Source organism: Neophocaena asiaeorientalis, unplaced genomic scaffold (genome assembly GCF_003031525.2).
Source record: "Neophocaena asiaeorientalis asiaeorientalis breed wild unplaced genomic scaffold, Neophocaena_asiaeorientalis_V1.1 scaffold489, whole genome shotgun sequence".
Classification (NCBI taxonomy): Eukaryota; Metazoa; Chordata; class Mammalia; order Artiodactyla; family Phocoenidae; genus Neophocaena; species Neophocaena asiaeorientalis.
In genome coordinates, this window is record NW_020174791.1 from 2,910,299 (window position 1) to 2,921,979 (window position 11,681).

The window sequence follows — 11,681 nt, forward strand, 5'->3', positions numbered from 1 at the left end:
GATGGTGATGATGGTGATGATGGTGATGATGGTGATGATGGTGATGATGGTGATGATGGTGATGATGGTGATGATGGTGATGATGGTGATGATGGTGATGATGGTGATGATGGTGATGATGGTGATGATGGTGATGATGGTGATGATGGTGATGATGGTGATGATGGTGATGATGGTGATGATGGTGATGATGGTGATGATGGTGATGATGGTGATGATGGTGATGATGGTGATGATGGTGATGATGGTGATGATGGTGATGATGGTGATGATGGTGATGATGGTGATGATGGTGATGATGGTGATGATGGTGATGATGGTGATGATGGTGATGATGGTGATGATGGTGATGATGGTGATGATGGTGATGATGGTGATGATGGTGATGATGGTGATGATGGTGATGATGGTGATGATGGTGATGATGGTGATGATGGTGATGATGGTGATGATGGTGATGATGGTGATGATGGTGATGATGGTGATGATGGTGATGATGGTGATGATGGTGATGATGGTGATGATGGTGATGATGGTGATGATGGTGATGATGGTGATGATGGTGATGATGGTGATGATGGTGATGATGGTGATGATGGTGATGATGGTGATGATGGTGATGATGGTGATGATGGTGATGATGGTGATGATGGTGATGATGGTGATGATGGTGATGATGGTGATGATGGTGATGATGGTGATGATGGTGATGATGGTGATGATGGTGATGATGGTGATGATGGTGATGATGGTGATGATGGTGATGATGGTGATGATGGTGATGATGGTGATGATGGTGATGATGGTGATGATGGTGATGATGGTGATGATGGTGATGATGGTGATGATGGTGATGATGGTGATGATGGTGATGATGGTGATGATGGTGATGATGGTGATGATGGTGATGATGGTGATGATGGTGATGATGGTGATGATGGTGATGATGGTGATGATGGTGATGATGGTGATGATGGTGATGATGGTGATGATGGTGATGATGGTGATGATGGTGATGATGGTGATGATGGTGATGATGGTGATGATGGTGATGATGGTGATGATGGTGATGATGGTGATGATGGTGATGATGGTGATGATGGTGATGATGGTGATGATGGTGATGATGGTGATGATGGTGATGATGGTGATGATGGTGATGATGGTGATGATGGTGATGATGGTGATGATGGTGATGATGGTGATGATGGTGATGATGGTGATGATGGTGATGATGGTGATGATGGTGATGATGGTGATGATGGTGATGATGGTGATGATGGTGATGATGGTGATGATGGTGATGATGGTGATGATGGTGATGATGGTGATGATGGTGATGATGGTGATGGTGATGGTGATGGTGGTGATGGGGATGATGGTGATGGTGATGATGGTGGTAGCCAGGGTGGTGAGGACAATATAGCAGGCAGACCTGGTCCTAAGGACACCTAAGGACTGAGGCCATAAGAGCCAGGAGGGACTGTCCAGGAGAAGCAGGCTTCAATCCTTGGGATGTCAGCAGCCAAACAAGGCATGGAAGGAGGCCCAGGAGGAGTGTGTTTGGGGATGGAGGAGCCAGTAGAGGTGGGCAGCAGGGAAGCTGGAGAGAAGCACAGGCAGATGGGGCCCTGGGAGGTTGGGAGGAGCCAGGAGGAGATGGAAGAGGCCCCTGAGTCTGACGCAGGTTGGGAGGGACTCTTGTGTGGCAGCGTGGATGAAAGGGGGAATGAGAACTGGGCAGGAATTGGGTGTGAGGGCCCTGAGCCCCTGGGGGCAGAGGCAGCATGAAGGACTGGAGCAGGGAAGCCGGGGCATCACTCAGCTGCAGACCTAGCACTCGCTTCCTGTGTTCTTTCTCGAGGAGCCTGGCTTCGTTTTTCTGTAACAGAAACAATCCCCACTTGGTGTAGGACGCTCGCAGCAGGATCTTAGATGGGTTGAGCTGTCCAGAGGGTGCCAGGTGGGGTGAGAAGGCAGGACTCCTGGAGGATGTCCGGCCACGCCTGGGGGACAGTAGCCCATCCACTCTGGTCCCTGCGGGCTCCAAACGGACACACCTGCAGGGTTTTGAGCAGGCAGCTGTGGCCTTTCTTACCTCCTCCTGGCCTGGACCATCTCCTTGTACCAAATGGTTCACGGGCGCCAGATGTGATTCCCGGCTCCAGGGTCAGGAGGGCAGGAGTGGGAGGGTCAAGGGGTCCTTGCTCCGCCTCTGGTCACCTGTGGGGCTCAGGGCGCACTCGGGTCTCCCAGCCACACCGCTCACCCCGTCGGCCAATAGGGTAGGCTGACCCGTTAGATGTCAGCAGCTCGGAGCTGCACTTACCCCGCTGCAGGCATTTCTGTCACTCTTATCTCCCTGGGCAGGACACACGCATCCACTGCTGAGGGGAGCCCCTGCCCATGGGGTCCGCTGCGTGGGAAGTGCCACTGGGACAGCTCTGCAGGACGCGGACGCCAGAACGAGTGTAGGGGGAGCCCGTCCAGACATGCAGAGCACGCCTTCTGGCTGGTTCGCCAAACGCACGTGGAGGAGCCCCAGACAGGATCCAGTGAGTGGGGGGTGCACCTCCTCTTTTTCCTCCCGTCTCCAGCCTCCAGGAACTGTGGCAGGGCTGGGGAGCCGTCCCTCAGAGGTTTTTGCCAGATGTTAGGAAGCCCTCTGAGGCAGACACCACCAACGGGACCAAGGCCTGGTCCGTGAGGGGTGGCTCCGTCTGGGGTGCACGGGCAGTGGCCCTGGGGCTGGAGACCTCCCTGGGCAGGGGAGTGTGAGAGTCGGGACATGTGCACACGTGTGCCTGTGTGTACACACGCATGCCACGTGGGGAGACAGCATAGGGGACTCTGGACAGAGGTCTGCAGGCCTGGTGGCAGGGGAGCCCAGTACAGATGCCCCCATGCCCTCTCTGCCTGCGCCCGGCTGATGAGAGACCCTCCAGGCCAGACCCCAGGCCACAGCAGAGCTGTGTGCACCCACTGGACAAACGGGGGTCGGGGGGCTGGCACGCAGCCCAGAGGGGGCCCTCGCCAGGGGCCTGGGCGGCTGGAGAAGGGGCCCGAGGGTGCCCACCTGGCCATGCACAGCCCTAAAGGATGCCTTCCCCGACCCCCGGTCATCGAGACCCAGGGCCCACGTGTCCTCCCTGCATGGACCTCCCTGCTTCAGTGGCTTCCCAGGTGCTCGTGTGTCCCTGTCTCTGTAACCCGCCAGCCCCTCGCTGATGGAGTCTGCCCTGAAGGCTGGCGCGGTGTGTCTAGTCACCAACAGACAAGATGGCTTGTCCGCTTCGGGCTGATAACCTCTTAGGGGTTTGAGTCTCGCAAATGGAGGAAACATCCGGCCTAGAGCTGGCTCTCCCCCGGGTAACAGCCGGGCCTGCACGAGGTCTCTGCACCTCTCGCCTCTGCGTCCTACACAGGTGATTAGGGAGTCTAATTGAGTCGGCTGTAAAAAGATAATTAATTGGCATTTCTCTCCCGGAGAGGTCAAGCTGCCTGATCTCCCTGGCCAGCAGTGACCTTTATCTTGCTGATAAAGCCATAATTGTTGTAATTAAAATCGACATAAAGGCTTCAGAAGTCACTCCCCAGATCTGGAGTCCCGCATCTGCTCACAGGGCCGCCTGGCTGGGGAGGACCCAGCGATGCACCAGGAGCAGCGCCAAGGGCCCTGGAGGCCGAGGCGGGACCCCTCCCCCCAGGAACACTGTCCTCTTTGGAGCATAGGGGGTGAGGGCGTTTCTTCCTCTTACGTGGCATCCTCAGGGCCCACGGAGTCCGTGCAAACTCGGCCAGGAGAATGGCTGGCTGACCTGTCCCCAGGGAGGCTCTGCAGGCTTGGACATCACACAGCAGAGCCGACAGAAGCCAAGTGACCCAGTGGATGGGCCAGGAAGCCACCATCCGGCCAAGACAGAGGAGGTGGCAGGGAGCACGTCCGAGACGGGGGTCAGCGAGCGGGGCTGAGCGGGGCCCGGCCGGACTGTGCTCTGGGGGCAGCGGGGGCAGCGGCCTGGCTCCATGGAGAGCAGGTCGAAGGGCGAGGAGGACCCTGGAGTCCCTGGAGTCCCACCGAGGGCAGAGCTGGCAGCAGGCGGGCAGTGCTGGGGCCCGCGAGGTCGCGGTGGGCACGGAGAGCATGGTGGTTCAGAGTCGAAAGTATCTGTAGCAGAGCTGGCGTTGCTGGGGCTGCTGAGAGCAGATGAGGCGCGGGGAGGGGTGCGGGGGGCGGGCATGGAGGCTGCCCCGGCTGCTGGCTCAAGCGCCTGGACTGGGTGCCCATCCCCAGAAGGCGGTGGGCAGATTGGGGCGGTTGCCCCTGAGCCGATGAGGCCGGCGAGTGGAGGCGGCAGGAAGTGGCCTGGTGTCCAGCACGGGCAGCGTGTGTTTGTGGGGATGGGCACCCCTCAGTCTCCTGTGTCCAGGATCCCAATTCCAAAGGCTACCCCGCCGCCTGCCCCTCCTTCCCCTGTGGGGCCGTCCACTGGGGTCAGATGCACTTCCCAGCCCCCCGTCCCAGGCCAGGGTCCAAATGCACCTGAATCTAGGAAGATTCCCTCCCAGGACTGCAGACACAGCTGCCTCTGGGGTTTAAGCCATTTCGTGCCGAGTCTTGGAGCGCCCTGCTCTTCTGTCCCTGGACGGCGTGTGGCACGTCCCGGGGGTCGGGAATGCCCGCCCTCGTGGCCGAGATGGAGGCGGTCCTGAGCCGCCATCGGGTTCACCACGCCCTCTCCCCACCTTGTCCACCCCGTTGGTTTCCGAGACCCGGGCTCCGAGGCTGCCTGTGATGGTCGGGAGGACGGGCCTCTTCCGACAGCCCTGTTGGCACCCAGAGCCGGGGGGCAGCAGCGGTCTGAGGTTACTTCTCCGGGAGGGACGGCGGCCCCGGCCAGCCCAGCTCCGCCTGGCGTCACTAGCACGGTCACCTTGTCAGAGCACAGCGCAGGGTCTCTATTGTCCAGAGGTGTTGATAAAAGAGGCAGGAGAAGTCAGCGCCTCGTGAAGTCACGTGGAAGCTGGCGGTGCGTTAAGAAATGGAAATGGTGCTGTCAGCAGTACAGTTCCTGTCGTTGCCCAGGACGTAAATAGCGTGAGGGCCGCAGAAGCTACTGAGGAGAGGACGTTAGCAGAGAACGTCCTTGTGGAAGGGAAGACTTTCCTTTTCATAATGTGCCATGACGATGAGATGAAGACACCTCCGAGAGAAATAATTCCCCACCTGTAATTTGGAAATTCTTCTGGGACCCGTCTCCACCTCTCCCTGCAGAAGCTGGGCTCCAGGGAAGGCGCGTTAATGCCTGCAGCCCCAGGGCCCCATCCAGAGCATATGGATGAGAAACACCCCTCCACTCACCCAGGGGCCCCCCCACCAAGGGGGGCCGAAGAAGGGTCCACCCTGCAGACTCCACTGGCAGGAGCGTCCGGCCACCTCCCTGAGGCTCCTCCCCATGGGTGTGCATGGACAGAGGGTGGGCAGCAGAGCCCTGAGGCCACCCCCATAGGACAGCGGGCCTGATGGGCCTGTTTTGGGGACGGTCCTGGGGTGACCCTGCACCAACACCACATCGCAGAGTCCCCTGGAAGCTCAGCTGTCGGCCTCGGTGCAGAAAAGGCCGAGTGCGGAGGTGCAGGGCTGGGCTGCACCCCTGTCTGTGAGCCGCCGGAGCATGGGGGCGGGCCTGCTAGGGGAAACGCTCCCCGTCGCCCTCGCCCCTTGGGGCCCCAGGCGGAGGAGGGATGGAGGAAGCCGGGGAGAGCAGCAGTCCGGGGGGCACCCGCTGCAGGACAGGCAGGCCGATCCCAGCCCGCTGACACTCCCCAGCACTGGAGGGCTCCAGGGTCTCCTGGGGGGGCGGCTGCAGCCCCACCCATGCCCCTCGCCGTCACGGGTGCGGTCTGACATCACCCGCATCGGGCAGCCGTCAGCAAGCAGGAATGTCCTCTGGCCACACTGTTCAGAAGCGGGCGCTGGGCTCTGCCTGGCCGAGCACGAGGCCTCTGGCCTGCGGACTGCCCGGGCCTGCCCCGGGCAGCCCGGGCCTCAGCCGGCAGGGGCCTCGTGACAGGAGACCCTCCCAGCCCCAGAGCATAGCCTGCCAGGCCTGGTAGCGGACCCCAGATGAAGGGGCGTCAAAGGGCTGTGGCCCCCGAAGCGTACCAGCCACGGAGCCTGCTCTGTCTCACTGGCCCTGGCCTGGCCCTGCCTAGGGAGGGCCACGTGGCCCCACGCCGGGCAGTAGGGCCAGGTCCCCACGTGGCCCGACCACCGCAGCCACACAAGTCACGCTTCCGACTTTTGCTTTGTGGCACTTAAAGGGCCTTCTCATTCTTCATTTTTCTGGAAAACCTCTTTCCCCTCCGCTGGGGGACACAAGCCCTGCTGCCCTGAGGGCCGCCGGCGGGCAGAGCGAAGCTGCACCCAGCTCTCTGACGTCCGCCTCAGGCCCCCTCCACCCGGGTACCACCCCATCCTGCTCCTGGACAGCCTCCGCGAGGTGAGGCGGGAGAGCCCCACGAGGCTCAGACACTGAGGCCAGCGCGGGGGAGCCTCGGAGCCCCACCCGCTCCTTCTATAAGGCCGGCAGCAGGCCCCGAGGCCTGGGCCGCGGGAGAACGACGCCCACAGTGCGGGCCCCACCAGGAGACAGCAGGTAGGAGAGGTCAACCCCACTCACGGGCGCCTGGGGGCTCGGTCTGGCCTCCCCATCAGCTGGGCCACAGGCAGGGCCTCGCAGGTGTGTGCGTTCGAGGACGGGGGCCCTTCTCCACCCGCCTGCCCGGTGTCCCCAGGCCTGGGCACGGAGGCCGCGAGCGAGACATCTGTCTGCCCTGGAATCACACATGCTTCCGTGGCCCGGGGCGAGGGGAGCCCGGGGCCTGGTCCAGGACGGCGATGTCCCTGCAGCACCAAAGGCCTCGCCTGGGATGGGGCAGTGGGGGTGGAGCAGAGCGGTCACAGGGGATACTTCCTCACGGGGCCTGCGGGACGCTCCAGCGAGTGGACAGACGCCGGGGCCACTGGGCGGGGAGCCGGGCCCTCAGGCGGGTGGGCGGGCGCCACGGGCTGGCGCTTCGTCTCCCCACGTCCCTCCCCGCCCCGCACGGCCGCTCAGGCCGCCACACGACCATCCTACAGGCCCGGAGACCGCGGCTCGCCCAGGCTGAGCTGGGGTTTCTGTCTGACACAGTGGGCAGGGCTGTGTGGGGAGGCGAGGGGACACCCTCTGCTGTTCCTTCTCAGACACACGCTCCCTGCAGCGCTGACCCTGCCCCGCAGGAGGGAGGCTGGATTCCAGAGGAACTTCCTGGGAGCCCCTCACCCGCCCCCACCAAGCCAAACAGACCAGCCCCAGAGGCTCGGGTGGGACTGACCCTCAGCCCCGCTCCAGACCCAAGCGCCTGGGAGTCCTGAGCGCGGGGTGGCCCTCCACGGAGCCGCCAGCGCCCCGCCACCTGGGGTCCCCTTCACAGGTGGAACCTATGAGGTGTGGCCGCGCGGAGCACACCCGGGCTGGCAACTGGGCCATGAGACCCGGAGAATCCAATCACCGCTCCTGAAAGATAGGAGCCCTCCTTCCCGAGACAGGCAGCCGGGCCCCGGGTGGGCGGGGAGGGAGGACATGGCCCCTGAGGGGCCGGGGAGGGGTGCCAGGCCCTCCGAGATGCTCTCCTGCCACCAAGGCCCGGCCTCTGACCCGAGCGTGAGGCTTGCCAGCCACGGGAGCCAAGGTCGGAGTGCCGTGGAAGCCTCTCGCCGCCAGCCCGCGGCACACGTTGAAATAGCCACACAAGAGCAGAGGCCCGTGGGCACAGACGCAGCCACAAAACTCTAGGAAAAGGAGAAACGCAGGACAGATGGGCAGGGGGTCCGCAGCACCGCCCTGAGATGCTGCAGCCGCCGACGCCCCCAGCGATCGGCTTGCTCATCAGTGGCGCCAGCGGGTGTGGGACGGGCCGGGACACCTGGAGGCTGGCACGGGGTCGGCAGGCTGACAGACCTTCGATCCCACTCGCCAGGAGGCGCGGGGGTGCGCCATTTCCAGCAGAAGGGGCCATCCTTCTGTGTCGTTCTGAGTCATGGTTTGTGAATTAAATATGAAGCTCACTGATAACCGGAGAAGCACAGACTCAAAACAGAACAAAACAAACAGGCAAGATCCTGTGAGACACGAGACCCCACATTGCCCAGTGTTTCGATCTCGGGAACACACATGCAAGCCAGAGGCTGAAACACCCCAGGAATAACTCACATAACTGGGCACACACCCAGACGCTCAGGGCAGAACTGGTGCTTGATTTGGTAACTGTGGCAACCCGGCAGCTGAGGTTGATGTGGAAACGTCTGATTTCAGCAAAAAGAAGCTTCTCACCGTCCAATTCTTCTGAGAAGACGGGGGAGCGGCCACCTCCTCCCACAGGCCGGCCCTGCTGAGGGCTTTCCAAGCTCTTGAAATGAAATGTCCTCCGCTAGTGTGGGTACCACCCCAGGAGGGCACGTCTGCATCTTATACTGCTCCGTGCCCACGTGTTGGCCCGAGTGTGAGGCCTGGCCCATTCTCCCTGGGGAGCCCCATCTGAGCTTGTTCTCCGAATATAGAAACCCCGGAGAGATATTTTTAATCCTGAATTCTCCCACAGCTCCTGGGCCACCCCCTCAGCCGGGCCAGCTGTGGAGGGGCAGGGCCCCGTATGCAGAGCTCCCCACGGGGACTGGAGCTGCCACGGTTAAAGACACGTGCCAGTGTGGACAGGCAAACCCCCACCTGGCCCCAGCGCCCCGGCCCGAGCCCACCTGCCTGGCCTGCGTCCACCTCCCAGGCCCCGGGGCCAGTTCCTGCAGCCGTGAGATCCTTTCCCCCAACAGACCCCAACACTCCCACTGCCCAGATGCCCTGTACTGACGGGCATTGGCCTCAAGGCTTCCTCCAGGGCCCCAGCTCTGTGCCCCCGAGTCCCCAACCTACTCTGGGTCTGTGCGGTCCCCGGCCCCATACAGGGAAGAGGCGGGGACCAGCCGGAGGTCCCCAGCACCTCCTGCTCTGCGTTATGGGACGCGGGCCGTCCTGGTCCCTGCCCACCACCACTTCCTCACGCTTGTTCAGTGCCCTGTGCCAGCCTCCACACCTGCCTCTGGACCCAAAAGCCCACCTTTGGGACTTCTAAGAAACCCATCCTCTCCAGCAGCCGGCTCTGGCAAGTCAGAAGCACCTGGGCCTCCGGGTTTGCGCTGAGAATTCCCGCAGAGCCGCGGACATTCGGTTCCCGCTGGGCCCACTGTCCCCACCCCTGTCAGGAGACACAGCGTTTGCACAGGGCTCCCCGCTACGTGACCAGGGCAAAGTGACACCTCCTCCTGACGCCTTTCGAGGCCCCACCCGGCGGCCAGGTCCCAGGCTGGGGCTCTGGCTTGTGAATAACAGACCCACAGGGGGTGGGGGGTGGGGGAGAAGGGGCACGTGGGCCCCTGCAGCCAGCGGGGCCTCCTGAGTCCTTAGTGCCCTCTGCCCCAAACGGTCTCACCAGCAACACACGGCGGTTCCCACCCCCACCAGGGCCACCATGGAGCCACCATGGTCGGCTGGGGGACCCCTCTTTCTGTCATGGGCAGCTGGCCTGCAGGGCCTGACCCAGACGCCAAGACGGAGTGCAGGGCCAGTCGGGTCTCCCGCCGGCCCCCCACCCCACCGGGCTGGCTCAGGCAAACGCAGAGGCCACAGGGCCGTCCCCCGTCCAGCAAAGCCAAGCCCGTCCTGTGTCACCATCCGCATTTCCGCATTTGTTTGTTGACAGTCTGCCTCCCAGCCCTGGGGGCGGGGGGAGGGCTGGGGACCGCCGGGGTGGTTCCTCTCTCAGACGTGTCCTTCACTCCTGCTAAAGACACAGGTATTGACAGAAGCTGACCGCAAACCACCACGACTGTCTCCTGCTTGTTCCGAATCTCGGGCCAACTGGCAAACACCTGCCTGCAGACGAGGTTCCTTGAGGTACCAACAGTCTTCACGGGAGCGAGACGGGGTACGTGGATGCCTGGCGGGTGCAGCCCAGCCCTCGCCCTCACCTCTGGTTGGCAAGTGCGCAGCAAGCAACGCTGGAAACCCTTCCCGTTTCCCCCAAAACCCCGTCCACAGGGCCCTGAGTTTGGGGCCGTCCGACACCTGGCCGTGACCGTGAGCCTCCAGGCTGGCCTGTAGGCTTTGGCCTCTAGGTGTCGGACCCCAAGGTCCAGGAAGGGTGGAAGAAGCCGCTGAATTCAGAAGCCCCAACCCGGGGTGACCCAGGAGGAGACCAAGGGGAGGCCGGCGCTCCTCAGCTTCCGGGGCCCGCGGGAGTGGTCCAGGCGGCCGACTGTGGGGCTGGGCCCGGGACGAGCTGACCTTGCGGCCCCAGGGCCACTTGACCCTCAGAGCAGCCCCGGCCATGCCCACAGCCCGCATGGCCCCCCACTCAGCCGCCACCTGCCTGCCCTCCTGCCCCAGGGCCCCTGCGTGTCCTCCCCTGGTAACCCCTCAGAGCTACAGGACACCTCACGTCGTCACCTGTTAGCTTCACCCATCGTCACCATCTAGCGGGTTCCAACGGTAGCCGGGGTGGCCAAGGTGCCTCTCCATCCCCACGAGGGCTGGGGTGACGCAGGCCCTGCAGCCTCAGAGCCGAGCGGGTCTTTATCTCACGTGACGGCAGCAAGTTCAAGGGGAACCACCTGCTGTTCGGCACAATGTTCAGGTTTAATTAAATTACCTCTGTGCCCCCTAAAGTAAGCCTTTCCGTGGAGGGAAGGGGTCCCGCTGGGGCGTACCGGCACCCTCGGCCTGGGGGTTGCGGCCTCCCCAGAGCCTAGCCGGCAGCCCACCAGGCCCCAGCCCCTCCGCAGACACGCTCTGACCATTTGCTCCTGGGGGTGCACGCCCGTCCAGGGAAGGGGCGCCCAGCCCACCGGGGCCCCTCACCACACAGACCCCGCCCTGTGGAGGGAGCGGGCAGGGTTCGCGCCCACCCGGCAGGGTTCCGGCCTGGAAGGGCCCTGCGTGTGGACGACGAGGGCCCGAGTCCCGGGGGTCGTACAGGGGCTGTGGCCGCCTTGACCTCCCCTTCCCCTGGGAATGAATGGCCTGCGTCCACGGGGCTCTGGCTCCTTCCGGCCATCGCATACGTGGCTTCTTTGCACCTCAGAGTCTGGTTCCTGAGTTGCTGCCCCACCACGGTCAGGGGAGCCTGCCCTGGTCCCCAGTCCCCGCAGTGCCAGACCAGGGGAGACGGCGTGCGGACAGGGTGGCCCCTGCCCCCCAGGCGGAGGGCGGCCCTGTGCCGTGCTGCTTCCCGGGAGAGCGTGGTCTCCACCGCAGGCCTCGCTGCATTCCTGTGGAGACATTCCTGGCGCGTTACGGAATTTCACAGCGTGACACGGAGCCCTGTCAGTTCCTGAATGACGTGAGACTGTCAGCTGCACGAGACATTCTCCACTTCAGAGCCGTGGCCGTGAGCCTGCCCGGCCACACGGGAGAATTCCACCGAATTGGGGAGCACATGGCTCCGGCTGCATCTTCCCCAGAAATCCTGGATGCCGGCTCTGTGACAGGACGACGCGCCCGCAGCCCCATCAGCCCGGTGGCTGCGCTTGACCTTGCCCGGAACTGCTCAGCGGAGGACCAGCCGGAGCCTGACACACAGCGACA